Source organism: Setaria viridis, chromosome 1 (genome assembly GCF_005286985.2).
Source record: "Setaria viridis chromosome 1, Setaria_viridis_v4.0, whole genome shotgun sequence".
Classification (NCBI taxonomy): domain Eukaryota; kingdom Viridiplantae; phylum Streptophyta; class Magnoliopsida; order Poales; family Poaceae; genus Setaria; species Setaria viridis.
This window is the reverse complement of record NC_048263.2, coordinates 9126634-9138370: the sequence shown is the minus strand read 5'-3', so window position 1 is coordinate 9138370 and position 11737 is coordinate 9126634. Positions and strand designations below refer to the sequence as shown.

At 44.6% G+C, this 11737-nt stretch overlaps 1 non-coding gene across 1 annotated transcript; it reads right to left on the bottom strand.

Moving 5' to 3' along the window:
• Positions 1–1680: 1680 nt before the first annotated feature.
• On the bottom strand, positions 1681–11208 carry LOC117841505 (uncharacterized; the record flags this gene model as incomplete). The annotated part of the gene is made up of 7 exons (XR_011897331.1): positions 1681–2044; positions 2337–2582; positions 2661–2808; positions 2915–3065; positions 3146–3729; positions 8874–8876; positions 10320–11208. It is a non-coding gene; the product is annotated as an uncharacterized protein (transcript).
• Between the last annotated feature and the right edge of the window lie 529 nt (positions 11209–11737).

Sequence of the window (11737 nt, the reverse complement as noted above, 5' to 3'; positions counted from 1 at the left end):
CCTTAGACGCGAGGGTTAGCTTGCAAGTCTACCGCGGTTAATTGTTTTAAATCGGCAGAAAATAGGATAAACTTTGTAATTGCACCATAAATCGTACAAAAATCAGAAAAATACCAAACCATTTTTGTTGGACTCAGTGAACTGTCTAGTTTCATACAAAAATAATCTTACCCATATTACTGTTGGAAATAATACCCTATAGTTTTATTTCTTGCTTAGGTCCTTTAAATCATAGTAAATCGAAGAAAAATACTAAAAAGGTAAATCCAATGTGGTGGTTTGCTCCGTCTGTCTAGTAATGATTTTGCTAAGGTTGAAACGTGTCGGCGTTTGTGATCAAGTATTTAAAAGTACTAATCTCATACCTAGTATGGGATGGGAAAGCTTAGTACTGATTGAACTGGGACGTGGCTTATACTCCTACTATCCTTGGAACTTCGTTCCCATGGTACATCATGTGGGTGCAAGTGCAGTCACAGTACAGCAAGAGGCCGGAACTATGGAGCATTGCATGCCAAAGGAATTTTAGCCCTGACACGTGCCTGGGGATTGATGGGGACGATTGACAAGTGAAGCGACCCTTCGTGGTGCGCGGATGTCGTGAGATTAGGTTTGCCATGCATGGTTAATAAATTCGAATCGATTCGTCTGTCTCTCACAGTTTGGGACTGTTTGATCGCTATTCTGCACTGAGTAAAGATGGAATATATGATGATATTAATCTTGATGTTTGGTATTTAATTGTTTGGAAACAATGCTAGTATAAGTTGCTAATCTAGACTGGTTAATGAACTTAGAACTTAAGCTAAAATATTGAAAGTAAGGATCAACTTTAGACGTTTTTGGCAAAAAAAAACTACAACCAAAAAAGCTTTGCATGTCTAGGAGTTGGTGAAATAGTTATCACCTGTCAGGTCAGCCTTTATTAGTTGCTCAGCCTTGCTTGTGGCATAACTTTTCAGGTAATGTTGATAGTTTGGCTGCTGGCACCACTTGGCCTGCCCAGCTCCCTCCGGGTTGGACAATCGAGTGGGATCCCTCCTCGGACGGCGAGGGCAGGGGTCATTGATGTCATGATCGGCTTCATTATGATATCGTGTATCGACGTTTAGCTTCCGCTTGTTTTACTCTTCGTTGTTTACAACCTTGCAAACTTGTTTGGATTTCGAAAATTCTGATGTAATAAATTGTTGAACTATCTTAATGTGGTGGGAATGTTGTAATCTCTATGCCACTCACCTTCGTGTGAGCAATGCTTCTCGATCCTGAGTAAGTGGTTTATCAGATGTAATCCGACGGACGACCAAGTTGGCTTGGTTAAAGTGCATGATCGCGTGTCAGGCGATGTAAGTGCATTTTAGTCAGGTTAATTTGAACGGTTCCGCCACAGCTCTCTCCGTCCTAAATTATTATTCATTTTATTTTTCTTAGATGCATAATTTTTGCTAATATATATCTAGCTTCATATTAAAGGCTATGCATCTAAAAAAGTCAAAACGAATAGTAATTTTTACTATCAGATAGTATCAAGACCCATTCCAGATGGCATTAACAGGTGAAATGAAATCGAGGTCTGTTTGAATTCACCACGACATGGATTTCGTGAAATGGTTCTCTGAACCAACAGAGCCCACAAACATAGCATGTTGTTTTCCCAAAGGCAACTGCAATTTGGAACAGGACAAAGCGAAAGATACAATTTACTCAATTATGTACTTGCAACACGCACCCGATTTTCGTTACTATGTACTGCAAATCTACAAGCATGACAAAATAGATATCACAGGCATGCCATAGTTCTGTTCAAGGTCAGTTCATCGCTTCCTACAGATGAAGCACTTGTGGCCTTGCTACGAGACTCGCTACGACTCGACTGCGAGCTGATGTAGGAGAGGGACTGCAGCCACGACACAAGCACCGGCTTCCTAGTGACATCATCAGACTCCGCGACATGGGCGTGCATATCATCGAGGAGCACATCCTGGGCGTCCTTTGGTAGCAGAGTCACGAATTCAGCCAGCTCCTTCAGCATATAAGGGAATGACTGCAAAGAGAAGGAAATCTGAGTTAACATAGAACATCTCGTTTTGAGCGTCATTAGAAAACAAGCCAAGATAGTCTCCATCTTCATAACAATTGAGCCAGCACATGAGAAATATTCGACAGTTCTCCTAGCTACTTTAGTCTGGAATACTGTTGGAGAAAAAGTTGCTTATATTTCTTTTGTACTAATATTCTGCAAACTGACAAAGCATACCCTGAATGCAACAACTATCAGTCTTACAGAAATCTATTGCTCTACAAATGAAGGGGAAGAAATGGCCATACAATCTAACCTGAATATCCACAAGGAAGATTAGTCTCAGCAACAGATCCAATGTTTTCTTACAAGGTTCTGTGCTCTCTTCCCATGATCTCCATAAAGATTTGTCCTGAATCATTGCAGTATCACAAAGATCCTTAGCCTTGACAACAAGGCTATGGATACAGAAAAGAATGGCAGGGCTCCCTGCAGGAAGATGTCGAACAAGTGCTGCAACTCCTGATGCTAATCCGTCAAATGGGGTTACCCCAGGATAAGCCTACCAAGGAAGAAAGTGAGGAACTAAGTCATCCTTCAGTCAGAAATCAAATATAGAAAAAGATGCTGAATGAACTACCTCCAGAGATCTCTTGATGTAGTAAAAGATAAGTTGCTCTTTCAAAGCTGTTCGATCATCCTGATCAGTGCCACTGCCAGATGATAGGAAAGATACCATCACAGAATGTGAAGCACTTGTAACTTTCTCATTTGGATGCTGTAGGTATCTTGTTTGTGCTAAGGAGCACATTTTTCTACGCTGAAAATCTTGGTAAACAAGGTAAAAAAACAAATAAGAAGACAATACAATACAATGGAATATAAAAAGGATACAAGAACATGATTGAAGCCACTTTATCCCGAATCATATGAGCTGGAATGAGTCCAACACAAGTTGGCACAACCCGCAGGTAAAACAGTATGCGTGATGTCTGAACCTCATCTCTGTGCCAAATATATTTTGTTCCAGCCAAGCTTGGTAAATCTATAAAAACCAAACACAACTCTAAATTAACAATTGCTAGCATATCCTAGTAATAACAAGATAAGTGTCATTGAAATAACCTGGTTGGTTTGTCAATTCAGCATATGAAGGCATTGACTCAATGAACAAAGCAATAGCTGCTGCATTCTCTTGATTGACAAGTACAGCACGCCGGACTGCCTCAGTGTACTCAGGAAGACGCAGTCGCCTAAGATGTTCCACAGAAGAGAATGCCACCAAGATTCTAGCAGCAACCTCAGGTTGGAAGCTCTCTGAGGACTTAGCATTTAGCCGGTGTTTGGTGACCTCAGCTGCAAAGACTACAACCATAAGAAATGAGGCCTCAGCAATCTTGTCAATCTCCGTAATCAAGTCATCCTGCTTCCCCCGGTGCAGCAACAGTGCTGCACGAAGATGACAATAAATCTCCTGTGCATACTCCCACACACAAGTTTCAACAAAATTTTTAGCCTTGTCATTGGCACATGAATACTGGTTGCAAAGAACCCCAGTTACCGGGCCTGCCTCCTTGAAAAGAACACTATCGAGGTGTTGGTTGACCTGAGCCTTGACAAATTCAGCTGATTTCCCTTCTGCAATTTCAACTGAAATCCTGAGCATATCCGGCAAAGGGAGGAGCTCCTTTAGTAATCCCATACAGATACTGTTGGATATATAAGCACTTTTAGTTTTAATTTAATCTATAAATAAATCATGAATACGATGAACAGATAGCAGATTAAACTAGACATGTCTACGCAAGATCTAGACAAGTCTATCATTGCAAATAGAATCATATATTCTACCATACTATCTAGTGCTATCAGACTGCAACAGATCATAATAGCTAGTATGGAAGATATAATTTGAAATAAGAGATCATACGTTTTTTTCTTGATGAAGTCCGGCTCCTGGACGACTACCAGGTACAGCAGGCGACGACGATCAGCAGCCTGACGTTGTTCGTAACGGCGAGTGACGCCCGAGTAACGAAGAGGTAGACGAGCCGTGGTGAAGGAGTCGATAAAGAACTTGACGAAGCGGAGGAAGCGATCGAGCAGTTGCGCAGAGCGCTTCCTAAAAACCTTATTCGCCCTATCCCGGTGCAGGATCGCTTAAGACGACGGTTCCGGAGATCTGCTCTCCCAATTGCCGGTGCACGCCGACAATCGGGATGGAGTAGACTAGGGTGGCGGCGCAGCAGCGAGAGGAGGCAAAAACCCTAGCTCGAATACATATGTTTTTGGTAGAGGCCGGTAGGTCGCATATATAGGAGAGCCCACGATTCTCACGTCGCGATCGTGATCTAAACCGATTAGGATTCCATATATCTCGCTGACTTAAGGACCAAGTAACCAAAAAATAAAATGGTAAAAGGAAGCCGCGCCCCTGCAAGGTGAGGGGCCGGATTTCGGCGGACCATTCACGCAGGTGCCGCGTGCCCGCACCCTTTGCCCCGCCCGGTGAGGCGTGGCGAGCGAGCGCGCGCGTGTGGAGCTCTCCTTCTCTCCCCACACACATAGCTTGGAGGAGTGGAGACAACTTCCATATTTAAGTTGGTCATCCCTCCCCTCCACTAGCAATGTGGGACTAAAGACTTGCACCACTCCACCTCTTGCCCAAATGGGCCTTTGATATTTATTTGGAATTCTGAAATTACTATGGGCTAGGCCCATTATTTCAACAATCCCCCACCAGATCTCAAATGCCCATCAGAGATTTTGCCTATTTCTCACTTCTGTTTATATACTAGTGTTTCAGCGAGGACTGTTAAGTTGAACTCTCGCCTAGAGTTTGAAGCTACATTCATCCACAACTTGAACAATGGACTAAGCCTTGAATTGCAAGTTTTGTGCAGACAAGTTTCACTCAAAGTTGGGACTAGTACCTGGCTGCCTGTAGCCTACCCCGCGGGTGGGGCATATATGTCGTACTCCCTGGTCTCTTCATGAGCTTAATAGAGATCACCCAAGTCTCACAGACTGCGACCTTACAACAGTCGGGCTCATATAGGTATATTTTTCCAAGATGTTCTGCAGGGCAACATCTTTGCTAATTAAAGCCAACAAAATATATTAAGGCAGTAGCCATCCTGCCATGCAGTGGTTTGAGAGTGTTGCATCATTTCTGGAGTGGGTTAGTAGGATACTCTCATGCTATCCAATGGCTTGTTCTTCCCAGATCCTACTTCACGGGATCTCCGATCACAGAGGTTGGGTTACCACCATGGTGTAGCTCATATGGGTCTCATACCCATCTCCTTTGATGCACTATCTATCACATTACGTGACAACCCCTTAGTGAACTGATCTGCCAAGTTCTTATCAGTTGAGATGTAATCCACTGATATTACTCCGGAGTTTCTCATTTTCCTGACAGATTTCAGACGTCTCTTAATGTGTCTTGATAACTTCATATTGTCCTTAGAATTGTTCACTTTGACTATCACCGTTTGATTGTCACAATTCATAAGTATTGCCGGCATAGGTTTCTCGACAATAGGCAAGTCCATCAAGAGTTCACGTAACCAATCAGCCTCAACTGTGGCTGTATCTAATGCTGCAAGTTCTGCTTCCATGGTAGACCTCGTTAAGATAGTCTGTTTGGATGACCTCCATGAAACAGCACCACCACCAAGAGTAAAGACGTATCCACTTATGGCATACAGTTCATCAGCATCAGATTTCCAATTTGAATCACTATAGCCTTCCAGTACTGCAGGATACTCAGAGTAGTGAATTCCGTAATCCATAGTACCAACTAAATAGCGCATGACTCGCTTAAGCGCACGCCAATGATCATCTCCCGAATTAGAGGTAAACCGGCTCAGTTTGCAAACAGCATATGAGATGTCAAGCCTAGTAGCACTGGCTAAATACATAAGTGATTCCATAATCTGAGAGCATCTTAATTGGTCTCTACCAATTCTCTTGTTTTTCTGAAGTATCAAGCTCGGATCATAAGTTGTGGGAGAAGGCTTACTGTCCTTGAAGCCAAACCGGCTCAAGACCTTTTCCACATAATGAGATTGCGTGAGAGTAATCCCATTCTCTCCTTTGATCAACTTGATATTCAAAATTACATCAGCCTCTCCCAGATATTTCATGACAAAACTTTGGCACAAAAATGACTTGACCTCTTTAATCACGTCAAGATTCGTACCAAAGATCAGTATGTCATCGACATACAAGCACAATATAACTCCCTCACCCCTACCATAGCAGTAGTACACACATCTATCAGACTCATTGACTGAAAAGTCTGCTAATATGAGTGTAGTATCAAATTTCTCATGCCACTACTTAGGTGCTTGTTTCAAGCCATACAAAGATTTCAGCAATTTACACACCTTTTTCTCTTGACCCTTTATTACAAACCCATCAGGCTGATTCATATAAATTTCCTCATCCAACTCTCCATTAAGGAAAGCTGTCTTAACATCCATCTGATGGATGAGAAACCATGTGAGGTAGCAAGGGAAAGTAATACTCGAATACTGGTCAATCTTGCAACAGGTGAGTAAGTGTCAAAGAAATCTTCACCTTCTTTCTGGGTATAACCCTTAGCCACAAGTCGAGCCTTGTACTTATCAATAGTACCATCAGGTCTAAACTTCTTTTTAAACACCCACTTGCAACCCACAGGTTTACAACCATACGGTCGATCAACAACCTTCCAAGTTCCATTAGAAAGAATAGAGTCCATCTCACTATGGATAGCTTCTTTCCAATCATCTGCATCTAGAGATGCAAATGCCTCTGAAATAGTCTTAGGAGTATCGTCTATGAGATAAACAGTGAAATCATCACCAAAGGACTTTGCAGTTCTTTATCTCTTGCTCCTCTTAGGAGCTTCACTGTTAACCTCCTCATAAACTGGCTCAAGTGTTCGTTCAGCATATCAGAAAGCACAACAGGTTCAGGAGTTGTCTCAGCAATCACATCAGAAGATAGTCTAGACATACTATGCAAATGTTTCATAGGAAATATATTCTCAAAGAAAGTAACATCACGAGACTCCATCAAGGAATTAACATGAACATCAGGTACCTCTGATTTAACAACTAAAAATCTATAGGCTATGCTATGATGGGCATATCCCAAAAAGACATAATCCACAGTTTTAGGTCCAACTTACGTTTCTTGTTGATTGGCACACTAACTTTGGCCAAGCAACCCCAAGTGTGTAAGTATGAAAGTGATGGTTTTCTTCCAATCCATTCTTCATAGGGAGTTTTCTCCTTATTCTTCATGGGTACTTTATTCAGGACATGACATGAAGTCAATACAGCCTCCCCCCACCATGCCTTAGATAATCCACTGGTGTCTAACATGGCGTTCACCAAGTCAGTCAAAGTGCGATTCTTTCTTTCGGCAACCCCATTTGATTGGAGCGAATAGGGAGGCGTCCTCTCATGTATAAAACCATGTTTTTCACAGAACAAGTCGAAGTCATTAGAGAAATACTCGCCACCACGATCAAACCTAATTCTCTTAATCTTTTTCTCAAGTTGATTCTCAACTTCAGCCTTATAGATTTAAAGTAGTTAAGAGCCTCATCTTTCATTTTCAATAAATATACATAGTAATATCTAGACGCATCATCTATCAAAGTCATGAAATATCTTTTTCCACCTTTGGTCAACACACCATTCATCTCGCATATATCAGAATGAATTAGTTCAAGTGGTGCCAAGTGTCTCTCCTCGGCCACCTTGTGAGGTTTTCGAGGTTGCTTAGATTGCACACAACTATGGCACTTAGAACCTTTGACAATGGAAAAATTCGGAATTAAACACAGGATGGAAAGTCGAGACATAGAACCAAAATTCAGATGACATAAATGTGAATGCCAAACACTAGCATCACTCTCATTAATACCATCACAAATATAGTTCGCAGACTTATTGCAATAATCTGAAAGGAAAAAGCAGAACAAGCCTCCGCTTTCATAGCCTTTACCAATAAATTGTCCACTCTTAGACACGACAATTTTATTAGACTCAAGCACTACCTTAAAACCATCCCTACACAAAAGGGAGCCACTAACTAGATTCTTCCTGATAGAAGGGACATGCTGCACATTCTCCAGCTGCACTATTTTTCCCGAAGTAAACTTCAGATCTACCGTACCAACACCATGAACAGAAGCATGTGACCCATTCCCCATTAGGATGGAGGAATCCCGAGCGACCTGGTAAGATGAAAATAAGGAGGCATCGGCACACACATGAACATTAGCACCAGTATCAAGCCACCAAGTATTAGTAGATTGAAACACTAAAAAAACAGAAGGTAAATTACCATACCCACTATTTTCGTCTCCAGCGCTGGTCACCATGCTCACAGACTTCTGCTGTGGAGGTTTTCTTCCTTTGCGGTTTGGGCAGTTCTTTGCCCAATGGTCAGTAGAACCGCACACGAAGCATCCCTCGTTCTCCTTGTTCTTCTTCTTCTTGAAGGTAGTGGACTGCTTAGGCTTATTGTTCTTGCCCTTGCCCTTGCCACCATTGCCATTGTGATGTGATTGGTGCACCATATTGGCACTGGTCTGACCCTCAACAGCTTTAGATCGTCCATCTTTAGCCCGAGCTTTCTCCTCAACATCAAGAGACGTAATCAAGTCTGAAACAGAAATTTCTGTCCTTTTGTGTTTGAGAGAAGTGGCGAAGTCCCTCCAGGATGGAGGTAGCTTGGCAATAATGCCCCCAGCCACAAACTTATCGGAAACGACAATCTTTAGCAGATCGAGTTCCTTCACCATGCACTATAATTCATGAGCTTGAGCGACTATAGATTTTCCATCAACCATCTTGTAGTTATGATACTGCTCAATGATGTACAGTTCAGTGCCAGTATCTGAGCCACTGTAGTTGGCAGTCAGATCATCCCAGAACTCCTTTGCGACTGTGTGATGGAGGTACACATCCTGAAGATGTTCTGCAAGTGCACCAATCACAGTGCCCAAGAAGATTGTTTTGGCTTTCGAATATTCTTTCTCCTTTTCAGGAGCGAGAACCCCTTCCGGCTTGCCATTGGACACCCAGAACACATTCATGGCAGTAAGCCACAGCGTGGCTTTCACCTGCCACCTCTTGAAGTGCACGCCAGCAAACAGTGCTGGCCTCAATGCATCAAGAAATCCAGTCATAAAACTAAAGTGCCTACGATAAGGTTTTTGTATTGTTGGATATATAAGCACTTTTAGTTTTAATTTAATCCAGAAATAAATCATGAATACGATGAACAGATAGCAGATTAAACTAGACATGTCTACGCAAGATCTAGACAAGTCTATCATTGCAAATAGAATCACATATTCTACCATACTATCCAGTGCTATCAGACTGCAACAGATCATAATAGCTAGTATGGAAGACATAATTTGAGATAAGAGATCGTACATTTCTTTCTTGATGAAGACCGGCTCCTGGACGACTACCGGGTACAGCAGGCGACGACGATCAGTAGCCTGACATTGTTCGTGACGGCGAGTGACGCCTGAGTGACGAAGAGGTAGACGAGCCATGGTGAAGGAGTTGATGAAGAACTTGACGAAGCGGAGGAAGCGATCGAGTAGTCGCGCAGAGCGCTTCCTAAAAACCTTATTCGCCCTCTCCCGGTGCAGGATCGCTGAAGACGACGGTTCCGGAGACCTGCTCTCCTATTTGCCGGTGCACACCGACAATCAAGATGGAGCAGACTACGGTGGCGGCGCAGCAGCAAGAGGAGGCAAAAACCCTAGCTCGAATAGATATGTTTTTGGTAGAGGATGGTAGGTCGCATATATAGGAGAGCCCACGACTCTCACATCGCGATCGTGATATAAACCGATTAGGATTCCATATATCTCGCTGACTTAAGGACCAAGTAACCAAAAAATAAAACGGCAAAAGGAAGCCGCGCCCTTGCAAGGCGAGTGGCCGGATTTCGGCGGACCATTCACGCAGGTGCCGCGCGCCCGCGCCCTTCGCCCCGCCCGCGCCCTTCGCCCCGCCCCGCCCCGCCCGGCCCGGCCCGGCCTGGTGAGGCGTGGCGAGCGAGCGCGCGCGTGTGGAGCTCTCCTTCTCTCCCCACACACATAGCTTGGAGGAGTGGAGACAACTTCCATATTTAAGTTGGTCATCCCTCCCCTCCACTAGCAATGTGGGACTAAAGACTTGCACCACTCCACCTCTTGCCCACATGGGCCTTTGAGATTTATTTGGAATTATGAAATTACTATGGGCTAGGCCCATTATTTCAATAGATACACTGTAACACCGACTCATGAAACATGACCTGCTTACACTGTGCCAAGCCCTATGCGATACACTGAACAAGGATACGCTGATCATCGGCACGCCTCCCTTCTAAAACAACCCTCTCAGCTGCAAACTGAATTGTCCGCTCAGGCGCCTCTTTCAACCGTGGATCAAAGTCCAGCCGGTACCTTGCCGAAGCAACTCTCAGTGCCCGCAACCCACCACAGGCTTCCATCACCACTGGAAACAGCACATAACCCTCGGTCTCACACTTCTCCGGCAAAATCATCTCAAAGAGCACCTGAACCTTCCGCATCTTCCTCGACTCAACAAACCCAATTACCATCCATTCCACCAGCTTAAGCACCCGAACACCAACAGCCAGGCTCCCAATCCTCCCACAAATCCTAAGCAAGGACACAGGAATCCTTCTGAATTGCACCTCATCAGCAGACGCCAGGGCGTAACCGATCCCGGCAAGCGCATTTGATCAAGATTATCGATACTTTGGCCTCCCTGCTCCACATCCTCGAGCATGCGACCCCCAGCCACAGCAGGATCATTATCATCGTGGCCATTAGCAGACTCACCCCTGCCAAGATTCTTGGCGGTGGAAGCGAAATTCCCCGAACTGGAATTGCTGGGGAGATCCTTGGCGCTCATGGCGAAGGCGCGGGCGCCGAGGAGGAGGAGGCGAGGGGAGATGGGGAGGGAGTCCGGGAAGCAGGCGAGGAGGAGGTGCAGGGACGTGGCGAGCAGCGGAGCGACGAGGCGCGGGTGGAGCGGGAGGAGAGGGAGGAGGAGCGCGGTGTCAGGACACCGGTTGAAGCTGCTGGTAAAGCTGGAGTCGGGCCTCGACACATCGCTGATGAAGCTGGAGCTCAGCCTCGTCGTTCCAGTCGCCTAGGCTCCCTAGTACTCGCGTCTCCGACCCAGGATTTTTTTAATTTTTATATTTTTTTTTCAATTTTGCAGAAATATATAGTCGGATGGAAAAATTGCAGATCTGGGCTATTGCTGCCGCCTCAGCCGGCGGTAAGGCCCCCCCACCAATGGTCAGTAGCCGGCGTAACTGCAGGCACGTGAGTCGAGGCGCTACCGTCGCCCCAGGCTGCGGTAAGGCCCTTATCGGCGGCGGTAAGGCCCTTCCGCCGCCTGGGCTGATGACAGTCGCCCCTTTATAACCTGCCCGCACCCCTCCCCTCTCCCCGCACTAGTGCGTGCCCGCAGCAAGCCAGAGAAGGAAGAGGGAAGAGAAAGAGGAAAAGAGGGAAAGAAAAAAAAAGAGAGATGAGAGGAGGGAAGAAAAAAAAAGAAAGAAAGGAGGAGGAGGGGGAAGAGGGAAGGAGTTTCTTCCGTCTTTCTCAGGTAAATTTTTTTTAATCTCGTAGTTTAGTATAGTATACTATAGTATAGTTTAGTTTAGATC